The following is a 21,071-nucleotide window of genomic DNA, read 5'->3' as shown; positions in this document are numbered from 1 at the left end:
TCTAATGGTGAAATTTCTAGTATATTTTATCGTCATATGATTCGCTCAAGTCCGCTGAACCTTCATGAATTGGCATATACTTTCAATCAATATCTCCTAATATCTAATGTTACATAAAGGTATATCAGTCTCAGTGCTCATGGTAATGTCATAACAGTCAATAAGTGCACCCTTGCTGGTCTGCCTCAAGCGAAAAATATATTTCATATCGAACAAAGATTTGAATAGAACCAAGTACATTACTGAACAATTCCATCTCATAATTGTACATGATCCAAACAAGATAGGACAATTTCTTCTCAGACAAATTGATGCCACCTTTTCACATATACACCAAGCACAACACCATTCCGATCAATAGAAGAACAACTGAACAAGGAAGGGCTGGAATTCCTGTTATCATGTTCTTACTTCCTTAGGAGTTGGAATATAACACCTACTGATGAGGAAAGATGATGTAAGTGAAACTTACATTTGATTCACGATGCTAATGGGAATAACTCCTGCTCCCTCCAAGCTTGCTCTTCAGGTTCAGTCTTGAGCTCCTCTTATTAGGACATGAAGACTCTATATTATTTGGAAAATATTCATATTGTAAATTTCTTGTTGCTGTAGAGGCAAGCACGCACGATTCCTTGCTTTACAAACATCCCAACAGCAGTACAACGACTGAACAATTGTGTTCAGTTCTGTACAACATTTTCTGTAATATTTTCTTAACATATAGGAGGAGCTCGAGGGAGAACAGTGAATCAGGATTGGACCAAAATTTGGATCACGAAGATGAGGTATACCAGAAATCCGGCCTAGGCACCTCCCCACGCCGAGTTGTTGCGTGCAGGCAATGCACTGGCACGGAGAATCGGCGCTCTTCTACATGATCCTAGGTAGGACCTGGTTGGTCAGGTAGGCGGCCGGCAGCGTCGACTAGCTTGGGCGGCTGTAGCGAGGCGAAAATGGCGTGCAGTGCAGGGCGAAGACGACGTAGGCTGCGTCGAGCTTCGGCTCCATCCTCGGCGGCAGTTCTGGCTTGGAAGCGACGACGCGGGGATCTGGCTCGGGACGCGGCTAATACGGTGGGCCTCGGCGGCGGCCTCATTCAGCGAGCACCGATGACATGAGACAAAGATTCAACAGATTGCAGTAGCCATCCGCGCCATGTCGTGTCCGTAGCGTGGAACTCGCGGAGCGGATGGAGGCGGCGTCCATCTGAGGTGATCGAATCTGCGGTGGCTCTCCTTCTAGGCCTGAGTTTTTTTACGTGCTTCTAGCCTGAGTTGGGTTGCACGATGCGCGTGCAAGGTGGTTTGGATCCTATTTTCCCGGATCTAATTAGAAATGCTGAATCAGCGGTATTTTTTTTACCTAAACTATCGGGAGGATGAGGGAGAATAAAGAATTGTAGACTGTGCGATTTACGTCCATGCACGGCTGAGATCTCATTTTCCAACGCAAGTCCGTGCCTTTATAAGTAGTAGAGATAGAGATTAAAGTATCGGTCGAGTGAAATCGTGCTCTGCACTCCAACTGGAATCAGACTCCGCATACAGAAGAAAGCACCACGCTAATTCTCCCTCGTCGCCATCTCAATTACCCTTACCATGTTTTGCCGGGTAATTCCAGCCTCTCCAAATCCCCTCAAATCCAAACTAAACTATCCCCATATCTCATGGAACAATCGCCTTAGTGTGTAATTTAACACAAATCCAATATATAGATCTCATGGAGCAGTCATCCTCAGATTCTAGGCATTGAGGGTCACCTCCCCTGCAAGAATCACCTCTTGTCTACAAGCTTGCTGCCACCGTGCTAAAATCAGCAAAATATGAATCCACGTATCAGAATAGGGCGAGGCTGCACACGGTAGCCCAACTTCCTCGCGTCCTCCCGAAAACATATGCTCCTTTCTTAAAGCTCGCCATCGGACTTCATCTGCTAGCAAATCGAATCGTAGCGTCCCCTTCATCCCTCCTTCCCAAGCTCACGACGCTATCTGCGGCAGAGACGGCGGCGGCTAGAGCCTCGTCAGTTTTCCGTGGAGACGACTTCTCGTCTGGTATGGAAGGGGAATCACTGGATCGCACGCATCAATTGATCGAGGAAACGCGAGTAGGGATGGAGTATTAGGGCACGTACAATGCTCGATGCTTATATGGGCGCTTAGAGTGCAAAAAGATATAGAACAAAAATCTGATTATTTTCTAAGCGTCCGTGCCTCCAACGCAGATGCTAGCCACAGACGCGTACTGCTCGGCTGGTGTGCACCTTGCCTCCAACGAACAAGAGGGTTTATTTTCTTTATTATTAGGTATAGATAGACTAGTAGAATTGCCCCTAATTCTATAACCGTGGTGTAGTGTCCATCCGCTCACGCGAGCGAGCAAGGCTGGTGCGATGTGCGGACTAAACATACCCGCGAAGGAGGATACAAAACTTGAGGTGGCGCTAGACCTCCATTGCAGCCACGGCGAGACATGCACGCGTCGTCTCCAGTGAGGCATCGGCGAGAGCTCCAAAACAGCGTCCATGGCGGCCACCAAATATTTTCGATCTAGTCTAGATCTCAAGCTGTCTCCGCGATCTCACGTTGTGTCTTCCATCTCACGTGTGTATATATATATACCAGAGGTTGTTAGGTTAGGTAGGAATTCTAATCGGGACCGACTTGGAGTTGTTTTCTTTGACAATAGCACAAACCAATCTATCGACGTGTGTATCAGTTTGATTGCATATGTCATGGTTAGATGCAATACAGAATATTTCTGATCAGCTTCCATTGCACGTTGTTCCTTCGATCGGGTAGGTCTCATCTAGATTTTGTTGGGCCTTGGCCCAGGATGGATTGCTCTCTCGCCTTCCGAAGTTCAGGCTAGGTCACTAGGAATAGTAACAACCGCTCAAAAAAAAAAAAACTAGGAATAGTAACAGATATGGTAGACACTTCCTAAAAACAAGTATCAGGCAACGTATCAGGTGGGACTGCGGGTTTATTACACGTTTTTCAGGAGCTAAACTGCAAAACGACGGACGGACGACGGAACCCTTTTTTACTTGGGAAAATCTATTGGTAGGCGCCGCATTGCTGGCACTCCCGTGCGGCGCGTGTATTAGGAAGAAAAAGCATCGCTGGCCTTAATAGTCGATTACATCTTATCCCCACGGTCCCACCCTCATCTTATCCGGGTTCTCTTGACCACGGACCACACATCGATGGGAAGCAGCGCCGAGAGTAAAGAGAGGAGGAGATCGCCGTTGCCGCCGAGCACGGAGCCTCGCGGGAGCGTGCCGTCGCCGCCGAGCACGGGGCCGCGTGCGAGGCCGGCGTCGCCGCACGACGCAGCTGAGAAGGTCTTCGCTGCCGCCGTGCGCAGAGCAGCGGGGGAGGCCGTCGCCGCTGCTGAGCACGCTACGGTGGAGGCGGATGACGCCGACGAGCACATCGAGCCACGGCTCCGAGAGGAGGAGGGTGCTGCCGACGAGCAGACAGCGGAAGGTGCCGCAAGCACATGGAGGCGCGCGCATGAGGATGATGTGCGTGTTCATCTATGTTCTCCATTCTGAAGAACAGAGCTCGACGTTGCTACTCCATCGACCGTCTGTGTTTTTCCAAGTCGATGCAGCAAAGCTTCGGCACCATGGTAAGGGCATCCAGCGGCGCGACGCAAACGGACGCTGCTGAGCGACCGTTTTCGTCCGCCGTGACCGGAAATGCGTCTGGCACCACCTCCAGCGGAGCGACGCAAAGTGATCGGGCCGTCCGCGGAGACGCAAACCTGGCCCAAATATGCGCCAGGTTTGCGTCGCGGCGGACGCTCGGCAGACGCGCAAAGTGTCCACTCGCTTCCCCACCGGCCCGCCTGGCAGCGAGTCTGCATCGAGGGCATCGATTCAGGCGGTCAGCGCTTCCGCGTCTGCGCCGCAGCCTTCGCCATAGATTCAGGCGGTCAGCTTCCGCGTCTGCGCCACAGCCTTCGCCATCAATGGCGCGGCTGCCTGTTCTGCGCGCGCACTGGCGGGCGGAGGATGGGCTTCTGCGGCACCTTCAATGGCATCGTATCCCGCCCGTGCCCGCCCATAAAAGTCCACCGGCCGCGTCGCTCCTTCGCCCACACCTCCACAACCACCACCACCGCCGCAGCGTCGTGGGGAAGAAGAATGACTTCGAGGCCTCCGGCAGCGGCAGCAAGAAGATCCCGCTCCCCGTCTCAGTGGGGAGGCTCATGCACGACAAATGGATGCCGTGCGACGCAGTCCGGCGTGCGGTACTGCCCGGTGGTGGCGGCTCAGCTGCCGCCGGGTGCCTATCCCTCCGCACTGCGCGCGATCCTGATCGGACAATGGAGATCCGGCGCGCAGAGGCGGTATCTGCGGCGGACCTCGCGACGATCCGGCGTCGGCCATCGACTCCGAGCATTGCGTACGGAGCGGTCCACGGAGACGGACAGGAGACGAAGGGCGAGCTTCATGGGCGGCAGGGATTACCCCTTCGGCCCCTGCCGGCGGCTCGTCGTCGGCAGCGCCGACGCGTCGTGAGCAGGCGCCGACGCGTCGTCAGCAGGCGCGGACGCGACGTCAGCAGACGCAGCACAATGACGCCGACGACAACGACGAAGCCTACGCTGTGTACGACAACGACGACGACTACGTCGAGGCGCTCGCGTACCATAGCGAGGAGGCGAAGGATGACAGCGACGACTTCGTCGCTGTCGTCTTCCACGAATGGCGACGAGCCTTGGCGGAGGGCGGAACTTCGAGTTCCGGAGAACATGACGGACGACGAGATGGCGAAGGTCGCCGTCCTCGTCTCCGAGCACGACGCGCTTGTGCGGCCGCCGCGCCGCTACGCCACCGCCGTCATGCCGCCGGGCTGTCGGCGGATGAAGCACTTCGACGAGCGCTCACGAGTCGGCGGCGCCTCCGCCACCGCCGCCATAGCCGCGAGCTCGGGCGCCTCCACCGCAGCCACATCCGCGATCGGGCGCCTCCACCGCCGCCACGGCCGCGATGCGGCCTCCTCCACCGCCGCCACGGCCGCAGCCTCCTCTACCTCAAAGACCGGCGGCGCCGGCGTACGCTCCCCCGGATGCCAACTGGCCTTGGGTCGTACCGGTCTTCATCGTGATCGACAGCGACGACGAGCAGCACAACGGCGAGGAGCAGTAGGCGTTTTAGGTTTATTTTACGTATGTAAACTATGTTTCATATTTTAAAAAAAAGGACTCGTCCTAAAACATTCGTCGTGCCGCTGGAGCCACCCCCGATGCAAACGGACGCGCGGTCGATTTCGACCAAAAGAGTCGACGCAAACGGACGCGCGCGGACGCTAAAATGCGTCGCGCCGCTGGAGATGTCCTAAGATGAAGTTTCATCGGCGTCAGAAGTTCGTGGCGAAAAAGGTCTAGCACCATCCTTTGAGCACGTGCGGCTGTGCGTCTTGGCAGCTATGCACTAATTAACCTGATAAATATGCACTAATTAATCTGGCAGTTACTCCTGACTCCTGATTAATTTGGAAATTGCCAGACTAATTAACCCTGTGATTAATCCGGAAATTACTCCTAATTATTCTGGCAGCAAAGTGTACTATGGAAACGAATATACCTAATTAACCGGTAACTACTCCTAATTAATCTGGATGTTCTCCTAATTATTCTGGCAATTAGTTATTTTGAAATGAAGATCTTGTTAACTGGCAATTAGCAACATTGGAAGCTGTTTTGTTATACGGATGATATATGGGTGGTAAACACTATCTATCAGAGCCCGATCGGAAAGGAATCGTCGGACCTCTCGAGCGACATCCATTTCCGTGAGATCGAACGACTCGGATTCCACCTCGATTTCTCCCGTTAACCACACAACGTTTGCCGACAAAAAAATCCCATAATTCATGGGCATAACACCTATACGATGGGTTGTATCATATTGACCTGTTGATGGTGTTCTCGCGGTTTCTACACTTTGGTTCTTAATAGCATCAACTAATGTGTTGTAATAAGCATGGAAAAGGAGCAGGTAACAGAGTGTTTTTTCCCGGAGAGAAAACCCATCGGAGGCTGATGTTTTAACGTTGAAACATCACACTTTGGCCCAACAAGGCCCTTTCTTATGCGGCCCAAACCACATGAGACATACAACTGCAGTTTGGCGGGCACGCTGTAGCAGCCGCCGCACAGGATCGGTGCGGTGCGGCGCCGCTGCTTAGTTCTGTCCTTTTTACTTTATTATTAGGTACTAGGACAAAGTTCGTGCTTCGCTACGGAGCAAATGCAAGCCTATCCTAGCTATGTCGTACACTTGTACATGTCGTGTCTCTTGATCGGATCGGATCGGATATTGCTCTTACCATATCCTTTACCATATTTTTGTAACGGATTCGGATCGGAGCGGATAATGGTCGGATGCGGATTCGGATGCGGATTATATCGGATTACGGATATGGAGCGGATTCGGACCGGACTCGGATCGGAAACGGATTATTAAGAAAATATACACATAAAAAATTAAAAGTATACTTTTCTATGTAAAATATGCTTGTAATTATAGAATATAGCTAAATGTACACACTATTTCGTACAACAAAGCAATTTGTATACTAATAGCATACATATTTTGGCCGATGAACTAACTATATTGTCTAAATATTTAGGGTTGGGCTAATTTTCTCGGATTATCCTCTTTGTAGACCTCGGATAATCCAAAAAAAATGGCGGATAATCCGTATCCGTCGGATAGTATCAATACCATATCCTCTACCATATCCGCCGGATATCCGCTTGATCACTATCCGCATCCGTATCCATATCCGGCGGATTTCTAAAAATGCATACCATATCCTCAAAAACGGATATGGAAGCGGATACGGAACGGAAATTATCCGTACCATTTACATCCCTACGCTGTAGCAGCCGCCGCACAGGATCGGTGCGGTGCGGCGCCGCTGCTTAGTTCTGTCCTTTTTACTTTATTATTAGGTACTAGGACAAAGTTCGTGCTTCGCTACGGAGCAAATGCAAGCCTATCCTAGCTATGTCGTACACTTGTACATGTCGTGTCTCTTTATTTCATTGCTCTCTCACCGTCAAAATTTATGACTGGTTAAAACACATAGGTTAAAAAAGAAACAATCTTCTTTTCTACAACGAGTTGTTTTTTGTTAATTATTTTTTGATAGAGCGAATTGTTCTTGACATGGTGAGATGCTACTCCTAAAACCGGTATCAAGAAAAAATAACAACATAATTCTACTACAATGAGACTGAGATTGAACTAAAAACTTTTAATTTGTGAGTAGTAACATCTGTCCAATGCCATCAGTTTGTCCTCTGAGCGCTGCATTCATGTACCCAGCGATTTTATACACGGTATACACACGAGTATTGCCTCCTAACATCAAAATCTACTCACTGATTTTATACACAAACTGCAAAAATTCAGAGCAAGCCAAAACATCCTGATCGCATTATAGCTCAGTCAAAGTTAACTCTTAAGTTGAATCGCCAGAGGCTGCCTGTAAGTTCGAGCATTCATTGCCTCGTTCGGCTGAGAATTGATCCTGCTAGCACAATAGTACCGCAGCTCGACTACTCCTTGCCTCCTTCCGTCAAACTCTTGTCTGTAGAAGTGCCCGTGCATTGCATCGGGAAAAACAAAAAACTCAAATGCTCATGTGAAACACCCTTGACCATATATAATTTCGCAATCGTTCTACCATAAAGAATGTCAGGTTTTTGTACATACTACCAGGCCCGGCCCTGGGGCAGGGCGAGCGGGGCGGCCGCCCTGGGCCCAGAAAATTTAGGGGCCCTATTCTTGGGCTATGTATTACACGGCACCCCTGGTAGCACTAACAGGCCTTCAGGTACAAGGCGTACAAGGCACTAAATCAGCGCAGGGAATAAGAGAGGCCCACTACCACAACCAGACGAAGGGTTCTGGATGATTGAGATGAGATCGATCGGTACTTGTATATACGTACGTGTACCGTGTATGCTTCTGTTCAGTGGAAATCGCGAAACCGCCAACCCTAGAAACTGCTGCTCGTGGACGGCAGCCCTCGCTGTCTCCCGATCAGAGACTGCAGCGAAACATCGGAAACGAGCAGGGAGAGGAAATTGGCCATAACGACGGTGCCACAGCCCACATGTATTTCTCTGATTCTTCCCATATAAGTGGCCTACTCTATGCCCCAATTTCTGATAATTTTAGATCGTTCTTGGATTGATGGTGATTAACATTATGTTTTAGTTGTTCCAAAGGGATGATTGATAATCAAGGAAGTGTCATTATTTTGGAATATACAGTATATCATTGGGTCTGTGATTTGTGAGTTCAACACGTGAGGATCAGTAAGCATTTGTTGACTTAATCTAGTAATTATGTATCTTTGCACTTGTTTCTAATTACTAATTATTTCTTTACATGTCGATGTCGTCATGTCATCTGGAAAGTGCAGTGTGATATACTAAGCTATTTTTGAGGTAACATTATGCATTACTTGATACTCCCTCCATCCAAAGTATAAGCCAGGTTTTTTTGAAGGGTGTTTGATGCACGATTTTGAATACTAATATATACCGAATTATGTGGTTTCAAAATAAATAAATTATATTGTTGCATTGTCTTGCAAATCTCTTTCATTTCATATATATATTTATACAAATTTTGAGAACATATTATAAGTACAAACCATAGTTAAAGTTATAAGTTGTTAACCAACAATATTAAAAGGCGCCTTATATTTTGTAACGATGTGAGTATAAAGATTCATTTTCGATGCTTCTATTAGGGGCCTCAGATTTAAGTTTCGCCCCGGGCCCTCGAAACCTCAGGACCGGCCCTGCGTACTACGCATGAGAGAGGCGACCGTGACCGAGGCAGCAAGCTGAGCAGAAGGCTCGGCTGCAGTGTGGCATCGACGGTGGTAGTGGATGTGGTGTGGCACTGAGGAAGCAACAACCATGTGGGCAAATACGGACGGACGAACCTTTATTTTTTACTTACGCTGTGGTAACAGTTATAATTTGGATAGAAATCCCCCTAGATGTATCTCTAGGCTCTGAGCGAGTCTCTTTGAGCAATGTCCATTAATTTATAAAATCACATCATAAGGGATTTCTCTACGGTAAAGTTGTCAAAAAAAATTTAAATAGAAATTCAGGGGCAATAAAAAGGACGAGCAAGAAGCTAAGAAAAATATACCCATGCGTTGCTACTGGTCTTAAAGAATTTTAATAGTAAAAGTATTTTTTTCCTTCATGGGACAAAGTGTTCTCAATGAGTAATACAAAAGAAATAACATGCATGCTTTTTTGAATGATTAAATTTAAAGTTCTTACATTGACTGGAGAAAAAATATAAGGACTTGGCCAACAGTCTGTCTCCTTGGCCACTTTTTTTCAAAAAGAAAAAAAGAGAACTGTTAACCGTGCCTGTTCGTATACATGATTGACAGAAATATCACAGCATCCTTATACTTGTGCGGAATGCATATCACACACGATGACATGGTCACTACCAGCTTATGTAAGTAATCACTCCCTTAGACTATATATCACAACAGAAATCACTCAGCCCATCGGAATAAGTTAACAGATCTTCACACTCGCGCATCGCCATAGCATATTTCCATATATAGGTGCTGAACCCAGGGTGTTGACAGGAAATAAATTGAAAGGCTAATTGGATATTAACCGCTCGTAGATGAAATCCAGCGACAATAGACCGTGCTGATGCCTGCCGACTGCATTGATCATGATGAATAGCTCCAAGAGATTTTCATGCACAGGGGAGCAAAGCGCTTGATGTGGATCTTGGCAGTTGCTGCACGATAGATCGCAGCCGACCCTCTTGCAGTATCGGCCACAATGCTGCTATATAGTATCGGATAAAACAGTCTCTTATATTTTTGGGGGAACAGCGAGCAGCAGAGACAGCATGAACCCGACCAGCTAGAGCGGGCGGTTCGCGGTGCCGGAGAAGACCCCCCAACTTGGAGTCTGCCTCCTACCGACTTCACCGGCGCTGCCTCCACCGGCTTCCTGAGTGGCTTGGGAAAAGGCTTCCAGCTGTCGCGGAACCTTTGCCTCTTGCACCAGCACCGGCCTCTGGCGACGCGATGTTGTGCTGGATATTCCTGGCGGCGGCAGATCTCGGGCTGGAGGGGAACGGGCAACCTGGGAACGACGGAGTGGAGGTTCGCTTGCTTTATCCTTTTTTAATCGAAAACGAGCCGAATCGTTTTTTCTTGACTGAGCGGTGGCAAACGTTATAATTTTAATGAAAAACAGGGGCAATAACTGACGGACGAATAAGAAACCCTTTTGCTTACTTTTATCATTTGAGCAAAGTGTAGGCAAACAAATATAAATATGCAGTAAGGTCTATTGGACCTTTATCCATTTAATTTCTAATAACCTATCACTTAGCTCAATGCATTGCTACATTAGCGTTAATTTATAATTCTCATATCCATACAAAAGCATTGTAGGAAATATGCATTGTGAAAATATGATTGTATTTTGGTATAAAAAACATGCCATTTAGTGCAATAGACTGTTTCCAAAAAACTAAAAAAAGGAACTTTTTGTAGTTTTTTTTCCAACACTGTTCTAATGCAGTTCCAAAGAGGAATATCATTACAGTACTGAAAGGCAAGATTACACTTGTTTTACACACATCGCAAAACAGAGATGAATACCTACTATCGCTAGTTGCCCAGGAAGTTTAGGAATTTAATACTATACAAATTTGAAGGATACAAGCCAGTGGAATAGGTCTATGTGGTATGCGTACAAAGGAAACACAATCTAGCCAACTCTCAAGCAGAACATTCTTGCTACTTCTGATGAGCTACAACTATATGTGTCTTATGTGATCTGCAAGGAAGAAGCTTTCGACGACCAGCAAGGTTTACGACACCATAAACTACACGTAACAGAAATTTAACTTTCTAGAATAGAGAGCCAGGGGCTACAAGATTTTAATCTTTAGTTGAAACCGCCAGTTTCAGCAACGTACAGTGAGTACGAGGGAACACAACCCTGCTTCCATGGTGGAAAGAACCCGACGATAGCGTGGGATGATACTGGATAGGAGGCGTGGGTGGATTCTCGGTCCATAGCTGCACACGACGGGGCAGCTTCTCCCCGTCCTCTGCGCAACCACTATCTACCTCCTCAGCTCCCCACCTCCTTCATGGCTCTGCAACAAGCCCTGTCCGCATCCCTCCAATACATCAGCGTTGAAATAGGTATTCCAACTTCCAAGCAGAGTCAGCGCTCATATCAGCCTACAGATAGAGCCGCCATCCGATGCTTTGTCTGCTCTAGCGATTTGGCAGCGGTTTATGGCATGCGTCTGAACCGCACCCGGTCCAGCACAACGCGCTCAGGCCGGACGCCTTCGAGATCCCACAAGCCACGAATCTCCACGGTCAACACCCACATCTTGGCGGGCATCGAGCTCGGCTGACTTTCGCCACCGTCGAGGAGCTCCTCGACATGCTGGTTGCACTCACCGCCATCTAGTTGTCGGAAGAACGATATCGCGGGGTCGCAGAGCGCCTCCTTTGGCGCCGCCGGACGCTTCGCATTGCAGGCTTCATAAGGGAAGCTCTGTCCATCCGGTACTTCCGTTGCCGACGGAAAGCTTCATCTCGATCGGCTCAACAAATAAAGAGAAACCCTCACAAAAGTCGCCGACGAAGATTGTGCTGGTACATCAAGTAGGCAAACCGTTTATATGGAGCAATCGTGCGTGCACGTCCACCTGAGCTGAAAACCGGACCTGATACATATGTGTCCCCGTAAACTTTTGAGCTCAGGTTTATTTGTGGGGAGAGCCAGATTGATTGCAGCGTATGTCATCGAGACTCCCTCGTCTTACTCTTCCAGCGCAAGATGGTGACTGCTAGTCGATCGTATCCATGTTTGTTCGTATTGGGAAGAAGCAGCATCGCGCACGGAGATGACTGAAAAACCGGACGACACCGTGATCGGCTGGGTCATGGACTTACGGGTAAGGGATGTGCGGTGGCCCAAACTAATACTGTAATTTCGAGGAAAAAAAGAAAAAAATAGACGGACCAACAAGAAACCTTATTTTCTTTATTATTAGGTATATAGATAGGATAGTTCAACTTAGCACCAGAAAGTTTCTCAGAAAAATATGCAATCGGACGACCCTCTTGCATCAACACACCACCAATTCCAATACCATTAGCATCACATTCAATCTCAAATTGCTTATTGAAATCGGGAAGTGCAAGCAACGGTGCAGAAGTTAACAATCGTTTCAGTTCATCAAAAGCATGATCTTGGGCTGCGCTCCACTCAAATATTACACCCTTTTTAGTCAAGTCATTCAAAGGTGCAGCAATTGTACTAAGTTGGGCACAAATCTTCTATAAAACCCAGCTAGATCATGAAAACTTCTTACTTGACTCACATTCATGGGAGTAGGCCAATTTTGAATATCTTCAATTTTAGACACATCTACTTCTACTCCATGCTTAGAGACAACATAACCCAGAAATATGACCTTATCTTTGCAAAATGTGCACTTGTCAAGATTACCATAGAGTTTATTATCACGCAACACTTGCAAAACATGTCGAATATGTATAGTATGATTAGATTCATTGCGGCTGTAGATTAATATGTCATCAAAATACACAACCACAAACTTGCCAATAAAATCTCGCAAAACATGGTTCATCAGTCTCATGAAAGTGCTAGGTGCATTAGTTAAACCAAAAGACATTACTAACCACTTATATAAACCAAATTTTGTTTTAAAGGTTGTTTTCCATTCATCCCATTCTTTCATCCTAATTTGATGATAACCACTACGCAAATCAATTTTAGAGAAAACGGCAGCACCACTCAATTCATCTAACATATCCTCTAAACGGGGAATAGGATGACGATATCGAATAGTAATGTTGTTTATAGCTCTACAATCTACACACATACGCCATGTACCATCTTTCTTAGGAACAAGAATAACAGGAACATCACAAGGACTAAGGCTTATGCGGATATAACCTTTGTCGAGTAGCGCTTGTACTTGCTTCTGTATCTCCTTCGTCTCTTCGGGGTTCGTTCTATATGGTGCCCGATTGGGTAGTGAAGCTCCGGGAATCAAGTCGATTTGATGCTCAATACCTCGCAATGGTGGAAGTCATGCGGGTACCTCTTCCGGAAACACGTCGCCAAATTCCTGCAAAACATTAGAAACACCAAAAGGAAGAGGGGTCATGTCGTTAGAAACCAAAACCGCACCCTGTACAAGAGCACAAGAGGCATGGCCGAAGGATCCTCACTAAATTCTCTCATGTCTTCTTTGGTGGCTAATGAGACTAAGGAATTCACTCTCTCACTTTTCGTTATATCACTCACGACATTACAATTCTCTCGCCTATCTATAGATGCATCCTCCAAGTTTACTTCAATCTTCTGACGAGACTCATTGACAATTTGCTGTGGTGACATAGGTTGTAAGTTAATTTTCTTGCCCTTGAACTCCAAGTGATATGTATTGGCGTGGCCATTGTGTTGCACAGAACGGTCATAGAGCCATGACCGACCCAATAGTAGGTGACACACCATCATAGGAACCACATCAAAATCAATGGAATCCTTATACGGTCCAATAGCAAATTCAACACGCACCATGTGGTTTACCTTCATCTCACCATTGTCGCTCAACCACTGAATATAGTATGGATGCGGGTGCGGTAGATACTTCAACTTCAGCTTGGTACACAACTCCTTGCTTGCTAAATTGCGGCAACTCCCGCCATCAATAATGACCTTGCAAGCCTTGTCAGGACCAACTAAAGCCTTTGTTTGGAACAAATTGCAGCGCTGAGTAGATGCACTAGGCAACACATTAAGAGCACGCTGCAACACAACAATGGTGCGAGCATCAGACGGATATGCATCTTCACCATCAGTGTCATAGTCATCATCTTCTGGAGCATTAGGATCAACATCATCTCCAGTCTCATACTCATTGTCCTCATTGATAATCATTACTTTACGGTTAGGACAATCCCTCTTGAAGTGACCCTTGCCACCACATGTATGACAAGCCATATCACGATTGCGCGCAGTAGACATGTTAGAACCACTCGTACTTGCAGCAGATTCGGACTTCTTTGTGTTAGACACATTGGAGACCGGCTTACTAGGCGGAGTAGAGTAAGGGGCGGAGCGCATCGATGGCGCCGGAGCCGTAGTAGGGGGCGCACGAGGCGTGAAGCGCCCAGCTCCCGTAGCACGACCTTTAACCTTTGCCTCTTCAGCCAATTGTGATTCAGCTTCTCTTGCATGATGTAACAATTGATTCATATTGGTGTAACTGTAGTGACAAACAATGCCTTTGATATCATACTTTAATCCGTTGAGAAAACGCTGCATTGTCATCTCTAGAGACTCACGGACACGGCCACGCTGCATAAGCATCTCCATCTCCATGTAGTACTCATCAACAGTCTTCACACCTTGCCTCAATAAGGTCAACTTATCATATATTGTACGCAAATAATTAGTGGGCACAAAACGAGAATTCATCGCTTCCTTCATGGCACGCCATGTGACAATTTCTGCCTCACCATCTGCGTGTCGATTACAAACAAGTGCATCCCACCAACGCAATGCATAACCATCAAATTCGGAAGAAGCAAGCTTGATCTTCCTATCTTCAGTGTAATGTGGATGTAAATTCCATAGCTTCTCAATCTTGAGCTCCCAAGTGAGGTATTCTTCGACATCAGCTCCTCCTTCAAACTTGGGTATAGAAAACTTGGGCTTACCCAATCCATCTTCCTCATCATGTCCACGACCATTGCGGCCAAGTGGAGCCCAACCACGAGGACGATCACCACGACCATGTACTTCATCAGCGTCGTCATGTTGTTGTTGTTGCTGTTGTGCTATAAGATTCTCAACATACATTTTCAAAGTTCGAAGACTGCGCTGGATATCTGTCACTTGATCAGCCATTGCAGTGACGTCTCATTAGTTGCATGCAACTTTTGGTTGATCTCTTTGACCTCGTTCATCAGCGCATCATCCTGAGTGCGTAATTCACGTCGCATCTCATTACAAAGGGCTTCATACTCCCTCCATGTGATGATATCTGCAGCACTCTTGTTTTCCTGGTTAACAATCTTTTGATCACTAGCAGACATGATTAGTAGGTTACTGCACTAAATCAAAAGTATATGGTGGTACTCTCACAACTCACTCAAAAACTGATAAGAAAAGGAAATCTTACCGTTCCAAAGTAAATTAGTGTTGCTTACCACTTGTAGTAACAACTAGTGCACGGATGTAGCGAAGCGAATATCAAGGGTATAAGAACAATCACACGGCAAAGCAGGATATATGTGGGGCTGTAGGTAGGCTACCTATTTGCACCAATAACAAGCTCTAGCGCTGACCGTAGACAACCAATGATACTCACACAAGGTGATAAATGTGGCAAAGCAACTATATGTAGGAAAGGTTGCAATGCACTAGAGAGATGCTAGCAAAGCTCAACGCGACAGGTGTAAGAGCAAGATCCATATCCCGTGTTTTGTGTGTTTGATAACAACACTCGAACAATTCTAACCGTGCACAAAGTTTGTCATTGATAGGTTTGCAAGATGCACGGTACCCTCGCTGAGCACATTATGATCAGAAGACCGAAGCGTAACTCTTAGGGTTTCTGGTTTTGCGTGTGTGTCGCGAGGTGACATGGTAGGAGAGGAAGACAGGAAAAGCTGTTTTAGCCATAGCGGTACTACCGGTACCAGGAGCGGTAGTACCGCTACCTCTACTGGTACCGCCCGTGATACCGCTCTGAGGCTTGCACATGGATATGCCCCACAGAACACGTTGCGGTACCTTCACAGTACCTGGAGCGGTAGTACCGCTTGAGGGCGGTAGTACCGCCCACGGTACCGCGCTAAGTACCGTAACGCGTTACGGTAGTACCGCTCTGGTACCGCTCGGGTACCGCTTGGGATCCAGTAAGGTCTGGACCCTATTGCGGTACCGCAAGCGGTAGTACCGCAATGTGTCCATGTGGACAAGTTCAGTGGGGAATTCGAACTCAGAGCGGTAGTACCGCTTCCAGAAGCGGTAGTACCGCTTAGGCAAAAATAGCTGGCAACGGTTGGATTTGGAGGGACCTATATAAAGGCCCCTTCTTCTCCAGCCAGCTTTAGCTCTTCTCTCTCTCTCCTCCATTGTTGCTGAGCTCAAAATTGAGGGGATCTCCTCATCCACCCAACCAGTCTTGCTCATACTTTGTGAGGTGGTGGAGGAGACCCCGATCTATCATTCTACCGAGAGAAAGTTCACCAATTCGTGGTAGTCCTTAGTGGATCTTGTTGTTAGGGTTCCTTGGTGGAAGAGCTTCTTGGTGGAGCACTGGAAGAGCTTCTGGGTGGAGCACTGGAAGAGCTTCTTGGTGGAGTATTGGAGGGGTTCCTTTGGTGGAGCATTGGAGATGAGTTCCTATGGTGGAGCATTGGAGATGTGCAGCTATGGAGTCTAGCTTGGTGATGTACTAACTCCATAGGGTGTTGGGAGCATCCTTGTATGTGTGGATCTCGCCCCAACCTTGTGAAGGAATCACCGCCTCGACCGGTGCCTTAGTGGAAGAGGGAGAGCACCTCCGTGGAGCTCTCTCGAGGAAGAGGGTGAGGCCTTCCTTCGTGGTGTGGCCGCCTAGTCTCTTGTGTGAGACTAGCACCTCCTCAACGCAGACGTACTTCCTTTAGTGGAAGGAACTACGGGAAACAAACCTCGACTCGCCTCGCGCCCCCCGGTTGTCTCGCTCCTCACTCTTACTATCTTGTTGATTCCTTTACTTGTTGCACATGCTCTAGCTTCATTGTAGGAACACCGCTATAGCAAAAGTTATCACCTTTACCTTCCGTTGCGCTAAAATTGAAAAAGGTTAAAACTTGCCGTAGCGCCATTCACCTCCCCTCTTGTTCGCTACGATCCGTTCAAGTGGTATCAGAGCAAGGTTTTCTTGCTCGGGCTTTACCGCCTAAGAAATGGCCGAACAAGAGGTGGTTGTGAATGGAGCCCTTTCCCTTGAGCAATCATCTCCATCATCAAGTGCCGATAATACTCCGACTACTTTGTATGACCTCAAGAAATTGGAGTCATCCATTGTATCTCAATTGAAGGCCATGATAATGGAGTTGATTACTCCAAAGCCTAACCCCATCATAGATACTAATAGAGGTGTCAATGTTTCCCCATCACAAGTCGACTCTTTTACTTGTGTTGAGATTGTTGAGCAATCAACAAATTCACATCGGGAAAAGGATCTTGAGGATGTTGACACCTCATCAACGGGGAAGGATGCATCTCCATCAAGTGATTATGACTCAAATGCTCAAATACCCATGCCATGCATTTTACCTCATGGTCCTCCACCTCTACTACTTGATTATAATCGATTTGGTGATTGGAAATTCTTAATGCGTTCCCATATGCGCAGTGCTTCCACCGAGTTGTGGCGTATCATTGAGGAAGGCTATTCACCACGAGACCGTATGAACTTGATAAGAAGAGAAGTGGTGGACAACCAACTCAACGCCATCGCCATCAACATGATCCACTTGGCCATTACTCCCAAGGATCGCGCTCATATCCGCTCGCTCAAGACCGCCAAGGAAGCTTGGGACAAACTTGACATGCGCTTCCTCGAACATGTGAACAACCAACGCTCTTGCTCAAATGAAGTGAACAACATGGCCATGACGAAGCCAATGGCCATATCTAAGAAGAATGCGGAAGACCATCTTGCTCACCCACACTCTAACCGCAAGTTTGAGTTTGAGTTCGCGTTGTATCGTGAACACATGGAGGGAATCAAGAGACGAAGCTCAAGATTATCGTGCTACAATTGTGGTGACAAAAGGCATCTTGTTGCGGAATGTATCTTTGAAAGAAGAGATGAACATGATGGAAAGCTCGTTCGCAAGAGTGGGTGTAGACTTCTTCTCAAAGGGCTCCCCAAGTTATTCCCCAACAACGAGGTCTCCAAGATTTCCTCCACCGAGAAGCCTAGAACTAATATGCTTGAAGATGAAGATCACATGGTAGAAAATGAAGGGCTCGAAAAGAAGAAGGAATTGGAGCTTATCTCTCTCACCCAAGCTTATGAGGAAGAAGTGTGCACGCGTATGACTCTTGAAACTAGAGCTCTTATTCTTGAAGACTACAACAACTCTCTCATCTCCCATCTCAAGGATCGAGATTATGCTCTTGGTTGGTTGGACAAGCTCAAGACAAAGAAGAATTATCTTGAAGAAGATCATGAATGGTCAATTGAGGATGTTGCAACCTTTGCCAAGAAGAAAGAAGATGAAGGTCCTAATTCATGTTGTGACAAGCTCCTTGACGAAGTATGCTTCTTGAGAAAACACAATGCAAAGTTCTTGGATGTCATCTCAACTCAAGAGGAGGCCTTAGATGAATACTATCGCTTGAGTAAAGAGAAAGTGCAATGTTGTGATCATGAAGAAGAGATTGCCACTCTAAAGAAACACAAGGCCAAGCTAGTTGAAGTCAATGAGAGGCAAAATGAGTCCTTGTTGGAGTGGATCCGTTTGAGCAAAGGAAAGGTCACATGTTGTAACCATGAGGATGAAATTGCTTATCTCAAGAGGAGCAAGGACAAACTCATGGTGATCAAGCTTATGCAAGATGAAGCCATAGAAGAATACAAAAGCTCAAGCAAAGACTACATTTGTCACAATCATGAGGACGACATTGCCACCTTGGAGAGACACAAGCATTCACTCGTGAGAAGGAATTCTCTCCTTGAGGAAGCTCTAGTGGACCGAGAAGATGAAGCTAATGACTTGAGGTCCGAGATTGAGAGTCTCCAAATTCAAGTCCAATTCTTGGAAGGAGTCATTGAAGCCCACGAGGACTTATGCAATGAAGGAGGAGTGGCAATTATACCAAAGAAGATTGAGAGATAAGGAAGGATCAATGAAGCAAAGAATATGAAGGTAGAGCCCATTGAGAAGTGGGCTCCTATTTCCAACTCTTGATCCGTGAAGGGCCTTGCTTTCGGAGGTGCTTATTGGGTGGATATCTTGAAGCCACAAGTCTTATGTCCGGAAGCAAGGAATTTGTTGTCGTCATCAAGTCCTTATATCCATCTTTCTCATGACGACGACACAATCAAGCTTAAAGGTATTGGAGCCTTGACAAAGTGGTGATCAAAGTACTATCTTGTCAAGACTCCTACATATGTACACTTTGTTCATTGCTCTACACTCTTGGGTCTTTGTACCTACTATTATGAACATGTTGTGGTTCTCTTGTGGAGCTAGTCTCCTCAAGGGGCCACGGTCTAGGACTAATGGAATTTGCTTCTTTGTGTAGAGATTGTGTTTTGTAGGAATTGTGTTGAAAGGAAATGAATCATGATGAAGCTTCTTAAACAAGTTCAATACAAGTTCTATGACATAATCCTTGCAAGAAGAGGCAACAATGGAACGGAGTTTGTTCTCAAGATCTTGGTTTTCTTCTTTGGCAAAGAAGGAATCCACCTTTTGCTCCTAGCCATACTCTTACCCTAACCTCATAGGGTTGCCGGAAGTGAGAGACAAATCTAAGAAGACACTCAAGCATAATGATGGAGTGTGAGTCTATTGAGAGGCTTATGGTATTGAGTGATGAGACTTCTCGATGGATATGATAGTTCTTTGAAGAAGGCGAAGTGCTTCTTGTGAGAAAGGAGATGTAATTCCCCCGATTACCATAGGAAGGATGAGTGTTGGCTCCCGCCAATCTCAAACGCTACCTTCTATGAGTACCGGGGAAGGACAAAGTTCCATCTATATGGAGCCATCTACACCACAAGGCCAAGTCTCTTCCATTGGACAACCAAGTGCCAAGTCACCTCTTCCACAACCTCAAGTTCGGCATCAACATCAATGACGTCAAGGCGAGGACCCAAATCTTGATGATGACCAAGGAGCCTCACATGAACCTATCCTTTTGATCTTCTCTCGCCGGGGTGCTAATGCGTCAAGACTCCTTCATAATCCAAGCAAAGCACAAGATATTCTCAAGAGCAAGATGTGATGGGATTCAACGGTATAGCAATCCCAAGTATCAATTCTTCCCGAATGTGCCCAACAAGAAAATGGACTCACTCTCTATCGTGTATCGTCAAGGTTTGCCTCTCTACCCTTGTGCTTCTCATTTGGACATTGTGTCATAAGTGGATACCTATACCACTCTTGTGCCATATGTCTAGATGTAAAGCACGCATGGACATAGGGGGAGTGCGGTTTAAATTATTGAGCTATCCCTCCCCCATGATGCATAAAGAAACCCAAAGCATATGCCATTCGTCAATCAAGTGACTATGAGCTTCATGTTTAGTAGTAGTCGTGAGTCCTAGGTCTCTACGCGACCTCACACTACCAAACTCTTACACGGTGGCTTCGGTCACCAAACCTCCTCTTCAAGGAGTTGTTGTTCTTTTTTGTTTTCTTTTTTCTTTTCTCTTCTTGTTTTTGTTTGTCGTTTCTTCTTTCCTCTTTGTTTCTTCTCGGGAGATTCACCCAAGCTTGGCCTTTCTAGCTTTGATTCTTGCAAGCTTGGTTGGGTAGTACCTTAACAGTTCCGTAATCTAATCCTAAGCCATCACCTACCTCTTGAGCCAACTCTGTCTAAAAGCACAAGTCTACACCAAAATCTGAGGTTTTTGAGTTTGGTGGACGGTACTACCGCTTCTTGGGCCGGTACTACCGCTCTGGGGCAGTTCTCTGACGAAACTGAACATTTATTCCCAGAACGGTACTACCGCTTCAAGTACCGGGCCAGTACCGGTAAGCGGTACTACCGCTTCTAGGAGCGGTACTACCGCTTGCACGTTTTGACTTGACGTACCGGTTGGGGTCGAATTTCCCCCAAATCCTCACAACTCCTCTTCCATCTCAAGTCAAAGCTCTTCCCCAAGCTCAAGACCCCGAGGAGATCGGCCCCGATCTCCTTTTCCAGTCGCCATCGGCCCAATCTCTTCCGTGGAGA

The 21,071-nt window shown here is 46.9% G+C and overlaps 1 long non-coding RNA gene across 1 annotated transcript; it reads right to left on the bottom strand.

Moving 5' to 3' along the window:
* Positions 1-219: 219 nt before the first annotated feature.
* LOC139833480 (uncharacterized) lies at positions 220-3,350 on the bottom strand. Its single transcript, XR_011749304.1, has 2 exons — positions 473-3,350; positions 220-393 (listed from the first exon to the last, which is right to left on the bottom strand). It is a non-coding gene; the product is annotated as an uncharacterized lncRNA (long non-coding RNA).
* Between the last annotated feature and the right edge of the window lie 17,721 nt (positions 3,351-21,071).

Source organism: Lolium perenne, chromosome 7 (assembly GCF_019359855.2).
Source record: "Lolium perenne isolate Kyuss_39 chromosome 7, Kyuss_2.0, whole genome shotgun sequence".
In the NCBI taxonomy this organism is placed as follows: domain Eukaryota; kingdom Viridiplantae; phylum Streptophyta; class Magnoliopsida; order Poales; family Poaceae; genus Lolium; species Lolium perenne.
Note: the sequence above shows the minus strand (reverse complement) of the source record. Positions and strands in the feature narration are given on the sequence as shown.